The 16,551-nt window shown below is 40.2% G+C and overlaps 1 long non-coding RNA gene across 1 annotated transcript in view; it reads right to left on the bottom strand.

Moving 5' to 3' along the window:
• The window catches only part of LOC126085667 (uncharacterized), a 250,506-nt gene extending 244,921 nt beyond the window's left edge, over positions 1-5,585 (bottom strand). Inside the window, exon 1 of the long non-coding RNA XR_007519318.1 lies at positions 5,478-5,585. This is a non-coding gene — a long non-coding RNA (uncharacterized LOC126085667). The remainder of the gene's footprint in view (positions 1-5,477) is intronic.
• Between the last annotated feature and the right edge of the window lie 10,966 nt (positions 5,586-16,551).

The raw sequence follows: 16,551 nt of genomic DNA, 5'->3' as shown, positions 1-16,551 counted from the left end.
ACTCATAGCAACCCCATAGGGTTTCCAAGGCTGTAAATCTTTATGGAAGCAGACTGCCACGTTTTTCTCCCACGGAGCTGCTGGTGGTTTCAAACTGCCAACCTTTGGTTTAGCAGTCAATCGCTTTAACCACTGCACCATTAGGTTTCCCTTGTTATAAGTAGTATTGCATTAATTAGTGATTTCAGTTGTAAGACACTCCGTGGCTGAGACTCATTCGCTTTCCAGTGCCTGGGCCCATGCTGGGTACAGAGGCTTCTCTGAAACTTAATGAAAACAGAGAGGAAACGAGACTTGATGACTCTCCAAACAAAACTGCTCCATATGTTTCTGTGACTGATACTCTGCAAAGGGTAGGGTTCTCAACAAAAAGAATTTTGACTTTGTACAGAAAACTCTAATTATAGAAGTGTTTTAAAATAATTAAAATATTTTTTATAGAAATGTACCCTTCAACTTAGTGTTATAGTCTCATGGGACAACTCAGTCAATTGGCATAATACAGTTCCTAAAATTCATGTTCTACATCCTAGTTTGGTTGAGTAGTGTCTGGGGTCTTAAAAGCCTGTGAGCAGCCATCTAAGATACAACTATTGGTCTATATTCATCTGGAGCAAGAGAGAAAGAAGGAAACCTGAGAATCAGAGAAGGAACCAGACTACAAGACAAACTGTCTGCATGAACCACGGCCTTGTCTATCTTGAGGCCAGAAGAACTGAATGTTCTGCTAGGGTGACAATAGGTGGATACTGATAGGAAGGGGGAAAAATGTGGAACAGAACTTCAAATTCTTAAAGCTTCCAAACTTACTGGACCGTTTGAGACTGGAGGAATCCCCGAGATTATTGCCCTGGGATACTCTTTAAACCTTGAAGAGAAGCTACCTCCTGAAGTCACCTTTTAACTAAGTAGCAGGTTAGCTCAAAAAGTAAAGAATGTCACCGTTGAGTACTGCACTGTTTTAAAAAATTGTATATACGAAATGAGATGAACTACGGTTACTCTAATGCAGGAATGAGAAGGTTGGGGGCAGTGAGACTAGGCTAATTGGAATGGAAATAATGAGAATGTCGAGACTATGTGAAGAATGTAACCAATATCATTGAACATTATGTATAGAAACTGTTGAATGGGAACCTGTTTTGCTGTGTATATTTTCACCAAAAATACAATAAAATATTTTTTTTAAAAAAATGAACCCTTCAACCCCAACATTTCCATGGATAGGGAAACAGTTATGTACAACAGCACATTCGTTGTACAGCGTTATGTTGAAAAGAATTAAGTTCATCTATATGTACTATCAGTGGAGCCCTCGTGGTGCAGTGGTTAACAATTACGGCCGTTCACCAAAAGGCTGACAGTTTGAATCCACCAGCGGCTCCTTGGAAACCCTATAGGGCAGTTCCACTCTGTCCTATAGGGTCACTATGAGTCGGAATCGACTCAATGGCAATGGGTTAGGTTTGGTTTTCATGACTGTCAAGGAGCTCTGGTGGCACAAAACCAAGAGGCTGGCAGTTGGAACCCATCCAACAACAGCTCCGCAGGAGAAACACTTAACAATCTGCTCCTATAAAGATTACAACCAAGAAAACCCTATGGGGGCAGTTTTATGGGATTGCTATGAGTCTCTATGATCTTCAAATATGATATTATCTAAAACATCAAATTGTAGAAATTTAAGTATGAGATTATCTCATTTTTTAACTAAAATAAATGTATCATGTACTCAGATGTATGAAAAAAAATTTGCAGAGGTCTTGTGTGACTTTGAGTTTTTAAAACTGCTACCCCCAAACACAGGAAACCCTGGTGGCATAGTGGTTAAGCGCCGCAGCAGCTAACCAAAAGGTCAGCAGTTCAAACCCACCAGGCTCTCCTTGGAAACTCTATGGGGCAGTTCTGCTCTGACCTATAGTGTCGCTATGAGTTGGAATCACCTCGACAGCAACAGGTTTGGTTTTTGGTTTACCCCAAACACATGCATAGATGTGACTGTGGCGATAACAAACCAAGGGAAAGAGATTTCTCCTCTTATTCTAAAGGAATTCTTGATGAAGATTATGAATTGGTCCCATTCAATGACGTGTGCTTGAGTTAGGAAAAAAGGGAGAAAAAAGAAACTTTGCACAAGGGTGATCTGAAGTAGCAAAAAGAATGGGAAAGGAGAACAGAGCTTGCAGAGATGAACCAGGTTCTGTGAATACGGTTCTCTAGAAGGAGAAAGTCAAATTAGCAAGTGGTCACTAAGGCCAGGGTCAGCCCCCTTCCACCGAGGTCCCTATTCCTTATCCTAAGCCCCTTCCTCGCACACTGGAATGGGAGCATAGCCAACAGGCACCTGGGCACCATGCACATTGCAGCCCAGGTGAGAGAGACATTCACTAATAGGAAGGTCAAGGGCCACGCTGGAGGACTCTGAGAGGATTGAGATTTGCTGCTTTCCAATCAACAAAGGTGATTCACAAGCAAAATTATTGAATAATGTTCAGCCATTTTCACTGATCCAATTGTTTTACCAATCTAACAACAATTTGCTAATAAAGATACTGGCAACCTGGTAGAAAAACAACTTCCAGATGCAAGACTACGTAGTTGATGCAGTGTGTTCCATCAAATCAAGGTATAATGTCAATTAAAGGCTAACATTGCCGCCAGCCACAGATGGGGCATTAGCCAAGCAATGGTTGGGGGGACACCATTTGCAAACACTGACTGCAGACCCTGTCTCTGGGCACCGATAGATCTCCAGCTACCCACAGACAGCCTGAACTCAAATCTTTCAGCAGATGTGCCTTTTAAAAGTTTTACTGGCATTGGAGCTTTTTTACTTCTGGTAATTGCTTTAAAAGAACAAAGCTCTTTGTTTAAGGGGAGCCCAGGGATCTTATAATTGCCATGAGGCACATGACAGGTTTCTAGACTTTCTGAGCAGTTTCTCTTTTAGCATTAAATATTAAATTCCTAATGTTTGGCCAAAATGCAGATGCTCCCTAGGGAGGGCAAGGTGACACTATCAGGAAGTTCACGTAGACCTGGTATATTATACCTCCCGGGCCACTTGAACAAACCACCATTCTGACACTACAGTACAAAAAGCACACCTCAGAAGGGGCAGGAGCCGTCCTGTGTTCAGTGTCCAGGGATGATGTGTTGGAGACCGTGGGCTCACCAGAACTACTTCCACCTTGAAGCAAACTGACTCTTCTGTCCGTTTTCTATGAATCGCGTCAAACCTATTTTCGAGGGAGTTTCTCTAGAATCTGTAGGGGCTCCAGTGCATTCTTTGCAGGGGATCACCTCCTCAACCCTCTTACTCCCTTCAACAGTTGATACTTTTCCCCGGGATTTTCAGGCTGTACTTAATTGAGATTTCAGTGATAGCAAGTAGCCTGAGACTAGCAGCCCAGAGGAACTTCAGAATGAAACCCTTTAGCCTGAGGGTGCACTCAGCCACCAGGCCCTGTTTGAGGTGAACTGGGAAATTTTGGGTGAGCCTTCTGTGGAAATGGGTGACCTAGGCATGCAAAAAAGAAGATTGCCCTCTAAAGAGGCAAGACCAATTTTTAAATAACAATGTCTTATTTTTAAGAATGTCCATGCTGTATAAAAGGTCATCTGCTTACAGTTGTTACAATGCAGACCTCAAATCTACAAACAAACATTAGGAATGCATGTTTCTAGGCTAAACGGTGGCCCCATTTCACAGGAAGAAATGCACGCAGTCAAGGAAGCTGAGCTTCTGTGATATTTAGAGACAACATAACAAAGCAAAGCAACAACAAATCTGCTTCTCAACAAGACTCTCACTTCAACTAATTTTGCACTAGTTAAATAATTATATTTTATGTCTGCAGAAAGGTTTACACAGAGTATTTAATCATTGCTTATGAATTATTATGCATTATTAGCACCATTAAAGAGATGAGAAAACTAAACCTCAGAAAAGTAAGTTAGCTTTCTTGTGATCACAGACCTAGTCAGTGTGGTGGCCAATTGGAAGCCTAAGGCTTCTGCATCTAAGCCCACACTTCCCACTGCAGAGGAGTGACTGAGCTTCTCTCTGTTTTAGGTCCCTTGTTTCCAAATATGCAGTCCAACTCAGTTGCCCTGAGTTTGCTTTCACTCTAAAGCATTATCCTAGGAACAGCTTCTCTGTCCCTTTTCAGGTCCGAAGTACCATTCATGTCTTGTATCCCCTCGGTGCTGAAAGTGGTGACAAGTGCTGACACATGCGTATCTGTAGGCAGATCCTGGGGTGGCACTAGCAGCACCTCTTTTATCACACAGAGAATGCCTTTTCCCAACCCCCTTCCTCGGCCCAGGGCTCCAATCGTCCTGAGGCAAGGCAGTGAGTCAGACCCACATCTTGACTCTGCAAAGCCAGGAACGTTACCTCTGACTGACCCTTGGCCCACCCTCTGGAGGGCCTGGTCCAGCTGCCAAACCACAGGCTAGACCTGAAACAAATTCCTTAAAGATGTGGAATAAATCAGCAACTTCTAAATTTAGACTTTAAAGTCCATATTGCTGACCACCCCTTAGTTCACCCAGCACTAGGTAAACCATAAACCAAATCAGAACACAGCAAAAAGAAAGAGAAAAAAGAACACAACAATAATCAATAAAAAAAAAAAAAAAGACCTCGGTTCCACTAAATGCCTGGGAGCGCTAGAACACACCATCTCCACTGCTGAGAAAAGAGAACACACTAAACTATGTAAAACTTCTGTGTATGCATTGTTGCCTAAAAAGGTCACTAATGGGATAAATTATGCACTTGGAAGACCAATGTCCTTGCTACTTCCTTTGAAAGAGGCGGTGAAACTAATAAACAACTGCAAAGTCTTCATATCACAATCAGAATCCAACATCATATTTTTAACTGGAAATAGATTTGACTTACACACATTTATTAAAATGCCTAATCAATGTTATACTGTTATTAGTTGTCTTAGTTGTCTAGTGCTGCTATAACAGAAATACCACAAGTGGATGGCTTTAATAAAGAGAAATTTATTTTCTCACACTCTAGGAGGCTAGGAGTCTGAATTCAGGGCACCAGCTCCAGGGGAAGGCTTTTCTCTCTCTGTCAACTCTAGGGGAAGGCCCTTGTCATCAATCTTCCCCTGGTCTAGGGAACAACTCATCACAGGGACCCCAGGTCCAAAGGACACACTCTGCTCCCAGCTCTGCTTTCTTGGTGGTAGGAGGTCTCCATCACTCCACTTACTTCTCGATTTTATATCTCAAAAGAAATTGACTCAAGACACAACCTAGGAGGCGGAGCCAAGATGGAAGAATAGACAGATGCTTCTGGCGAGCCCTCTTTATAACAAAGACCCAAAAAAACAAGTGAAACAAGTATATTTGTGACAAGCTGGGAGCCCTGAGCATCAAAGGGAAGCTTAGACAACGAACTGAAGGGCAAGGGGAAGAAGAGACCGTTCAGAAGTGGAGAGAAGTTACCGGACCTGGGTCTCCAGGAGCCTTCAGGCACCATTCCCGGAGTGGCGGCGGCTACGGGCTGGTGCTGGCATTCAGCTGCAGTTTCCTCACGGAGAGGCAGCCAGCCGCACGGTCTACTCACGCCTCTGGAACCTGTGAAGAACAGCGCTCTTGGCAAAAGCTAAGTACTTGCGTATATTTTACCGTGCCCTCCCCACCCCCAAGCCGGCTTCAGCAGCTGAATCTCTGGCCTGAGATAGGCCATGTTGAGCACCTAGAGCCATCCTCCTAGCCTTTGGGAAGGAAAAAATTTGCAAGTCAGGGGAAAAGATAATTTGCTAGCCCCATTAACCAGGGAGCTCAGGACAGAAGCGGCTCCTGTCCAGGCATAAACTATCCGTGGACTTTGAGAACCTTTCCCTTCTGCATAGGCCTGTGTGGGCCTATTTCAGGAGAATAGGTCCTTGCTGGCAAACTCCAACCATTTCAGCTGTGAGGTGGAGACGTGGGTGTTTGATGTTTGACATTGCTTTGCCTGTTAAAGAAGGTCCCCACCTACCCACATCAGGGACCTAAGGTCTGGTAGCTCCACTTGGGTCACCCAGCCACCCATGACAGGGGTCCAAAGATAATTAGTACCTCCCAGTCTGTACAACCAAAACCTTTGGGTGCCCATGGTCCATCTGCAGAACCCACCCATCTGCACGCTGTAAGGAACAGGGAGGCGTTTTCCTCAGAGACACTTGGGGGTTGGTTCTAAGCCCCTGCCATGTTCAGAGCATGACCCCTGCTGCAATCAGATACCAGTATATACGCCAATCACCTCTGCCCCTCTAAGACTGTAGGACAGAGCCTGTACCACACACTTGATATCAGCTACCTGGAAACCTGAGCTGAATTCATACAAGAAAACTGAATGGACTCCTAGACTGATATACCTGATAACAGCTCTAGCCAGCTGGGGACAGGACGCCAGAGCTCCAAACGCAAAAATAATCAAGCTAGCTCACTCAAGCAACCCATAGGGGTATACCAAAACAAAACAAAGCAAGCAGCTATGACACAGTAAGCAAGCATAAACTAATACAATAACTTATACATGGCTCGGAGACAACACTCAATATCAACTCTCAAAAAGAAACAGACCATGATCACCTCAACAGGCTCTCAAAACAAAGAATCCAGGGATCTTCTAGATGAAAGTAAATTCCTGGAGTTACCAGATGCAGAATACAAAAGTTTAATATACAGAACTCTTCAAGATATCAGGAAGCAAATGAGGCAATATGCAGAACAAGCCAAGGAACACACAGATAAAGCAATTGAAGAAATCAGAAAGATTATTCAGCAACATAATGAAAAGTTTAATAAGCTGGAAAAATCCACAGACAGATAGCAATCAGAAGTTCAGAAGATTAACAATAAAATTATGAATTAGACAACTCAACAGAAAGTCAGAGGAGCAGAATTGATCAAGTAGAAGGTAGAATTTGTGAACTCAAAGATAAATCACTTGGCACTAATATATTTGAAGAAAAATCAGATAAAAGAATTAAAAAAAATGAAGAAATCTTAAGAATCATGTGGGACTCTATCAAGAGAAATAACCTAGGAGTGATTGAAGTGCCAGAACAAGGAGGGATAACAGAAAAAACAGAGAAAATTGTTAAAGATTTGTTGGCAGACAACTTCCCTGATATTGTGAAAGATGAGAAGACAGCTATCCAAGATGCTCGTCAAACTCCACATAAGGTAGATGTTAAAATAAAGTCACCAAGACATATTATAATCAAACTTGCCAAAACCAAAGATAAAGAGAGAATTATAAGAGCAGCAAAGGATAAATGAAAAGTCACCTACAAAGGAGAGCCAATAAGAATAAGCTTGGACTACGCGGCAGAAACCATGCAGGCAAGAAGGCAATGGGATGACATATTTTAAAAAATTGAAGGAAAAAAATTGCCTGCCAAGAATCATATACCCAGCAAAACTGTCTCTAAATATGAAGGTGAAATTAAGACATTTCCAGACAGACAAAAGTTTAGGGAATTCATAAAAACCAAACCAAAACTACAAGAAATACTAAAAGGAGTTCTTTGGTTAGAAAATCAGTAATATCAGGTATCAACCCAAGACTAGAACACTGGGCAGAGCAACCAGAAGTGAACCCGGACAGAGAAATCCAAAAAAACAAAGATTGTAAAAACAAACAAACAAAAAAAAAGCTCAAAACAGGGTAACAGCAATGTTATTACATAAAAGAAGACAACATTAAATAATAAAGAGGGACTAAGAAATGTAATCATACACCTTCCATATGGAGAGGAAGGTACGACAATACAAAGAAATAAAAGTTAGTTTTAAATTTAGAAAAATAGGGGTACATAATAAGGTAACCACAAAGGAGACAAACTATCCTACTCATCAAAATAAAATAAAAGGGAAAAAGAGAGAATCAGCAGAAACAAAATCAACAACAAAAATGAGGGAAGGACAATATATAAAGAAAATCTACTCAGCACATAAAATTAAGTGGAAAAAAGAAACTGTCAACAGCACACAAAAAAAGATATCAAAATGATAGCACTAAATTAATTAAAAAAAAAAAATTCATACCTATCCATAATTACCCTGAATGGCAATGGACTAAATGCACCAATAAAGAGACAGAGAGTGGCAGAATGGATTAAAAAACACGATCCATCTATATGCTGCCTACAAGAGACACATCTTAGACTTACAGACACAAACAAACTAAAAATCAAAGGATGGAAAAAAATATATCAAGCAAACAACAATCAAAAAAGAACAGAAGTGGCAATATTAATTTCTGCAAAGTAGATTTTAAAGTTAAATCCATCATAAAGGATAAGGAAGGGCACTACATAATGATTAAAGGGACAATACACCAAGAAGATATAACCATATTAAATATTTATGCACCCAACGACAGGGCTGCAAGATACATAAAACAAACTCTATCAGCATTGAAAACTGAAATAGCTTCGCAATAATAGTAGGAGATACCAACATACCAATTTTGTCGAAGGACAGAACATCCAGAAAGAAGCTCAATAAAGACACAGACGATCTAAATGCCACAATCAACCAACTTGGCCTCGTTGACATATTCAGAACACTCCAACTGACACCAGCAAGTACAATTTCTTTTCTAGTGCACATGGAACATTCTCTAGAATACACCACATATTAGGTCCTAAAGCAAACCTTAACAGAATCCAAGACATCGAAACATTACAAAGCATTTTCTCTGACCATAAGGCCATAAAGGGGAAATCAATAACAGGAAAAGCAGGGAAAAGGAATCCAACACTTGGACACTGAACAACACCCTGCTCAAAAAAGACTGGATTATACAAGACATTAAGGATGGAATAAAGAAATTCAGAGAATCCAGTGAGAATGAAAACACTTCCTAACAGGACCTTTGGGACACAGCAAATTGGTGCTCAGAGGCCAATTTATATCAATAAATGCACACATCCAAAACGAAGAAAAGGCCAAAATCAAAGAATTATCCCTACAACTTGAACAAAGAGAAAGAGAGCAACAAAAGAAACCCACAGGCACCAGAAGAAAACAAATAATAAAAATTAGAGCTGAACTAAATGAAATAGAAAACAGAAAAACAATTGAAAGAATTAACAAGACCAAAAGCTGGTTTTTTGAAAAAATCAACAAAATTGATAAACCCCTGGCCAAACTGACAAAAGAAAAACAGGAAAGGAAGCAAATAACCTGAATAAGATATCACAACACACCCAACTGAAATTAAAAGAATCATATCAGATTACTATGAAAAACTGTACTCAAACAATTTTGAAAACCTAGAAGAAAGGGATGAATTCCTAGAAACACATTACCTACCTAAACTAACACAAACGGAGGTAGAACAACTAAATAGACCCATAAAAAAAGAAAAACTTGAAAAGGTAATTGAAACATTCCCAACAAAAAAAAAAGCCCTGGTCTGGACGACTTCACTGCAGAGTTCTACCAAACTTTCAGAGAAGAGTTAATACCACTACTACTAAAGGTATTTCAGAGCATAGAAAAGGATGGAATACTACCAAACTCATTCAATGAAGCCACCATATCCCTGATACCAAAACAAAGTAAAGACACCACAACTAAAGAAAATTATAGACCTGTATCACTCATGAACATAGATGCAAAAATCCTCAAAATTCTAGCCAATAGAATTCAACAACATATCAAAAAAATAATTCACCATGACCATGTGTTTTTTTTTTTTTTTATGTGGGATTCATACCAGGTATGCAGGGATGGTTCAACATTAGAAAAACAATTAATGTAATCCACCACACAAATAAAACAAAAGACAAGAATCACATGCTTTTATCAATTGATGCAGAAAAGGCATTTGACAAAGTTCAACACCCATTCATGATAAAAACTCTCAGCAAAATAGGAATAGAAGGAAAATTCCTCAACATAAGAAAGGGCATTTATGCAAAGCCAACAGCTAAAATCACCCTAAATGGAGAGAGCCTGAAAGCATTCCATTGAAATCGGGAACCAGACAAGAATGCCCTTTATCACCACTCTTATTCAACATTGTGCTGGAAGTCCTAGCCAGAGCAATTAGGCTAGATAAAGAAATAAACAGCATCCAGATTGGCAAGGAAGAAGTAAAAGTATTTCTATTTGCAGATGACATGATCTTATACACAGAAAACCCTAAGGAATTCTCCAGAAAACTACTGAAACTAATAAAAGGGTTCAGCAGAGTATTGGGGTACAAGATAAACATAAAAATCAGTTGGATTCCTCTACACCAACAAAAAGAACATCGAAGAGGAAATCACCAAATCAATGCCATTTGCAGTAGCCCCCAAGAAGATAAAATACTTAGGAATAAATCTTACCAGAGATGTAAAAGACTTATACAAAGAAAAGTATACTACACTTCTGCAAGAAACCAAAAGAGACTTACATAGGTGGAAAAACATACCTTGCTCGTGGATAGGAAGACTTAACATTATAAAAACGTCTATTCTACCAAAAGCGATCTATACATTTAATGCAATTCTGATCCAAATCCCAACGACATTCTTTAATGAGATGGAGAAACAAATCACCAACTTCACATGGAAGGGAAAGGGGCCCCAGATAAATAAGGCATTACTGAAAAAGAAGAAGAAAGTGGGAGGCCTTACTTTACCTGATTTTAGAAGCCATTATACTGCCACAGTAGTCAAAACAGCCTGGTACTGGTACAAAAACAGATGCATGGACCAATGGAACAGAATTGAGAATCCAGACATAAATCCATCCACATACGAACAGTTGATATTTGATAAAGGCCCCAAAACAGTTAAATGGGGAAAAGACAATCTTTTTAACAAATGGCGCTGGCATAACTGGATATCCATCTGCAAAAAAATGAAAACAAGACCCATATCTCACTCCATGTACAAAAACTAACTCAAAATGGATCAAAGACCTAAATATAAAATTTAAAATGATAAAGATCATGGAAGAAACAATAGGGACAACGTTAGGAGCCCTAATACATGGTATAAACAGTATACAAAACATTATTAAGAATGCAGAAGAAAAACTAGATAACTGGGAGCTCCTAAAAATCAAACACCTATGCTCATTCAAAGACTTCACCAAAAGAGTAAAAAGACTACCTACAGACTGGGAAAAAGTTTTTAGCTATGACATTTCTGATCAGCATCTTTTATCTAAAATCTACGTGATACTGCAAAAACTCAACTACAAAAAGACAACCCAATCAAGAAGTGGGCAAAGGATATGAACACACACTTTACCAAAGAAGACATTCAAGGAGCCAACAGATACATGAGGAAATGTTCACGATCATTAGCCATTAGAGAAATGCAGATCAAAACTACAATGAGATTTCATCGCACTCCAACAAGGCTGGCATTAATCCAAAAAACACAAAATAATAAATGTTGGAGAGGCTGTGGAGAGATTGGAACACTTCTACACTGCTGGTGGGAATGTAAAATGGTACAACCACTTTGGAAATCGATTTGGTGCTTCCTTAAGAAGCTAGAAATAGAACTACCATAGATCCAGCAATCCCACTCCTTGGAATATATCCTAGAGAAATAAGAGACTTTACACGAACAGATATATGCACACCCATGTTTATTGCAGCACTGTTTAAAATAGCAAAAAGATGGAAGCAACCAAGGTGCCCATCAACGGATGAATGGATAAATAAATTATGGTATATTCACACAATGGAATACTACGCATGGTTAAAGAACAATGAGGAGTTTGTGAAATATTTCATAATGTGGAGGAACCTGGAAGGCATTATGCCGAGTGAAATTAGTCAGTTGCAAAAGGACAAATATTGTATAAGACTACTATTATAAGAACTTGAGAAATAGTTTAAACTGAGAAGAAAACATTCTTTTGTGGTTATGAGAGGGGAGAGGTAGGGAGGGTGGGAAAGGGGCATTCACTAATTAGATAGTAGATAAGAACTACTTTAGGTGAAGGGAAAGATAGCACACAATACAGGGGAGGTCAGCACAACTGGACTACACCAAAAGCAAAGAAGTTTCCTGAATAACCTGAATGCTTCGAAGGCCAGTGTAGCAGGGGCAGGGGTCTGGAGACCATGGTTTCAGGGGACATCTAAGTCAATTGGCATAATAAAATCTATTAAGAAAACAGTCTGCATCCCACTTTGAAGAGTGGCGTCTGGGGTCTTAAACGCTAGCAAGCAGCCATCTAAGATGCATCAACTGATCTCTACCTACCTGGATCAAAGGAGAATGAAGAACACCAAGGACACAAGGCGATTACAAGCCTAAGAAACAGAAAGGGCCACATGAACCAGAGACTACATAAGCCTGAGACCAGAAGAGCTAGATGGTGCCCGGCTACAACCGACGACTGCCCTAACAGGGAACACAACAGAGAACCTCTGAGGGAGCAGGACAGCAGTGGGATGCAGACCCCAAATTCTCATAAGACCAGACTTAATGGTCTGACTGAGACTGGAAAGACCTCAGAGGTCATGGCCCCCAGACCTTCCGTCGGCCCAGGACAGGAACCATTCCCGAAGCCAACTCTTCAGACAGAGATTGGACTGGGCAATGGGTTGGAGAGGGATGCTGGTGAGGAGCAAGCTTCTTGGATCAGGTGGACACTTGAGACTATGTTGGCATCTCCTTCCTGGAGGGGAGATGAGAGCGTCGAGGGGGTTAGAAGCTGGTGAAATGCACAGGAAAAGAGAGAGTGGAGGGAGAGAGCGGCCTGTCTCATTAGGGGGAGAGTAATTGGGAGTGTGTAGCAAGGTGTATATGGGTTTTTGTGTGAGAGACTGACTTGATTGGTAAACGTTCACTTAAAGCACAATAAAAATTATTTTAAAAAAGATACAATGTAATCTCGTAGATCGAGTCCTGCCTCATTAACATAATTTTCTTGAATCCTGTGTCATTAACATCATAATAGAGGTAGGATTTACAACACCTGGGAAAATCACATCAGATGACAAAATGGTGGACAATCGTACAATACTGGAAATCATGGCCTAGCCAAGTTGACACACATTTTGGGGGAACACAATTCACTCCATAACATTAGTCATAACAGTGAAGAATTCAAGAGAATGATTAGATTTAATATTATTTGTACACTATAGATTGGCTCCAGTGCTGTGGCTATACAGGAAGAAGACTTCACGCGTGCTTGCTTCTCCAGTTCTCAGAGCTGCACAGTAAAGCAGTTCTTCTGGGCTTGGGGGTCATTAGGAGCCCTTTGCTAAAGAATCTGAAGCAATAGAACTAGTAGCAGTGCCCGTAGAGGTGGTGGTGGTGGTGGTAGCAGCAGAGAAGCCCAGTGGAGCACAGTCAAGGTCTGGGCGTTTCCTTATTTCATCTGCACAACAACCCTGAGATGAGTACTAGTATGTCCCTATTTTAAAACAAGGAAATAGTAATCTACATTTTTTTGTTTTGGGGACAATTTGTGGAGAACCTCTTCATCTTGCTCTTCCCCCCCCTTAAATATTTTACTTTAATCAAAACATATAAATATGTATGCATTCATTAATCTTTTTAAATAACTTTTTACAGGTATACAATTTATTGACAGCGATCTTCTCTTTAACCATGTTTACTAATGCCAGACATAAATCTAGGAGAAAAGCCTTCCTCTCACAATTTGAGGTGGAGCTAAAAATGTAGCAAAGTGATACATTAATTGAAACCCCTTCCCACAGGCCATCTGATTGTACTGGACCTGAGGAGGATGAAGGGGTATCACCACAGAAGAAAAGCAGCCAAGAGATGGACAATTAGAGTTGAGTCTCCAAGGCCAAACTTGAGCAATCTCGCAACATTGTCCAAGCTGGCTGTGTTCACCTCAGTTTTCTTGGATGATAGCGAGCATCCTCTAAGATAGCTTAGATTCAATTGAAATTAATAGTAAAGGTCCTTGCTTTAGAGAAAACATTACATGAGACTCACCTAAAAGTGCTCTAGTGAGGGAGGATACGGACAATGGCAACACAAATATTACCTCTGGAAAATTGAAGTCACCAGGCGTGCTTGCTCATGATCATTTGAAGTTGTTTGAGTAAAAAAATAGTTATAAGAACACATACTTTTCCTCAGAAAACTAAAAATAAAACTACCACATGACCCAGCAATTCCACTTCTAGGTATATACCAGGGATATAATTTTTTTTTTTTTCTTTTTTAAAGCAGTAATGCAAACAGACATAGATGTACACCAATGTTCATTGCAGGACTAGTCACAAGAGTCAAAAGGTGGAAACAACCTAAATGCCCATCCCTGGACGAACGGATAAACAAACTGTGGTACATACATACAATGGAATTCTACTCAGTCAGTAGAAGAAATGAAGTCTTAATACATGCTACTATGTAGATGGAGCTTGAAGACATTATGCTAAGTGAAATAAGTCAATCACAAAAGGACAAATATTATATAATCCCACTTATATAGAAAGATAAGAACAGACAAATGTACGGAGACCAAAGTTTATTAGTGGTTACCAGGGGCAGGAAGGAGAGGGGGGAAAGGGGTTATTGCTTTATGTAGCATTGACTTTCAATTTATGGGTGACGGAAAAATTTTATTGATTATGGGTAGGGTTGCACAGCCAATTAATATAATTGCTGTCAATAATATACCCCTAAAGTTGAATTGGCAAAAGTTGTGTGATAGATATATTTACAACAAAAAAAAACAAGAGAAGCTGCTGAGGCTATAATCAAATACCTCGTGGGTTTCAGTTTCTTGGTTTGGAAGTTTAGAGTCATGGTTACATGGGACTTCTGAGTTAATTGCCCTAATATCGTGTTTAGTGCTTCTGTTCTATCTTTTTGTTTGTTGCATAGTGCTTGGGGTCTTAAAAGCTTGCAAGCACCATCCAAGGTACAGGAATTGGTCTCTGTTTGGAAACAGAAAAAGAGGGAGAGTCAGGAATAGAAATAAAAAATGGGATGTGTGTCTAATTGCCTCTATGAACAATTACGTCCTTTGCCATGAGACCAGAAGAACTGGATGGTGCCTGGCTGCCATTACTGAGCATTTTGATCAAAGATTCTGTAGAAGAATCCTGATCAAAAGGGAGAAAATGCAGAATTGAATTTTGAATTCCCATGGAACCCACACTTTCTGGAGCCATGGAGGCTGGACGAACCCCTGAAACTATTGCCCTGATACTCTTTAAATATTAAACCTTAAACCAAAATATTCCTTGAAGTCTTCTTAAAACCAGACAATTGTTTAACTTAACTAGTAAAAAATGTCTGCCTTAAGAATGGTACTCTTTTAAGAACTATTTACAGAGGATCAAACTGACAACAGCAACGTGAAAGATTAGATAGAAACCTTAAGGGGCAGTGAGTTTACGTTAATGCGGGAGGAACAATTGGGAAAAGGAGGGTGAGAATGATTGGGTAACTTGAAGAATGTAATCAATGTCACCAAATTGTACATGTAGAAATTGTTGAACTGGTGTATGTTCTGCTATGTATATTTTCAACAACAACAACAATAAAATTATAAAAAAGAACACATACTTTGATATTTTACTCCTTTTTAATTTTTTTATTGTGCTTTAAGTGAAAGTTTACAAATCAATTCAGTCTCTCATACAAAAATTTATATACACCTTGTTATGTACTCTTAGTTTCTCTCCCCCTAATGAAACAGCACACTCCTCCTCTCCACCCTGTATTCCCCATCTCCACTCAGCCAGCTCCTGTCCCCCTCTGCCTTCTCATCTCACCTCTGGACAGAGGCTGCCCACATAGTCTCGTGTGCCTACTTGAGTCAAGAAACTCACTCCTCACCAGTATCATTTTTGTCTTATAGTCCAGTCCAATACCTGTATGAAGAGTTGGCTTTGGGAATGGTTCCTATCCTGGGCTAAAAGAAGGTCCAGAGACTGTGACCTCTGCAGTCCCTCCAGTGTCAGTCAGACCATTAAGTTTGGTCTTTTTACTAGAATCTGAGGTCTGCATCCCACTGTTCTCCTGCTTCATCAGGGGTTCTCTGTTGTGTTCCCTGTCAGGGAAGTCACTGGTTGTAGCCAGGCACCATCTAGCTCTTCTGGTCTCAGGCTGAGTTAGTCTCTGGTTTATGTAACCCTTTCTGTCTCTTGGGCTCATAATTACCTTGTGTCTTTGGTGTTCTTTATTCTCCTTTGCTCCAGGTGGGTTGAGACCAACTGATGCATCTTAGATTACTCTTCTTTCAAAACACACTTTAAGCCTAAGCCTAGTGTAAGATAAAACATGTCATTTTTAAGTCCCAAAACATTCCAGTGTTTTTAACTTCAGAAACACTTTAGAATAGAACCATAGCACCACTAATAACAAAATATAAAACACTCTTCAGAACTGGTGCCAGCCAGTTCACTTAGGAACACACATTCCGAACATGGGATATGCAGACGTGAGGCCCAAGGCCTCCACGGTCCAGAGCCTGCCATAGACCAGGACAAGACTGTCTGAAGAACACAGCCAGACAGGACCTCTAGCGGAAAGACAAAGTATAGTTACTGATTTTACCCTCCTTCCTGAAACA

Source organism: Elephas maximus, chromosome 11 (genome assembly GCF_024166365.1).
Source record: "Elephas maximus indicus isolate mEleMax1 chromosome 11, mEleMax1 primary haplotype, whole genome shotgun sequence".
In the NCBI taxonomy this organism is placed as follows: Eukaryota; Metazoa; Chordata; class Mammalia; order Proboscidea; family Elephantidae; genus Elephas; species Elephas maximus.
Note: the sequence above shows the minus strand (reverse complement) of the source record. Positions and strands in the feature narration are given on the sequence as shown.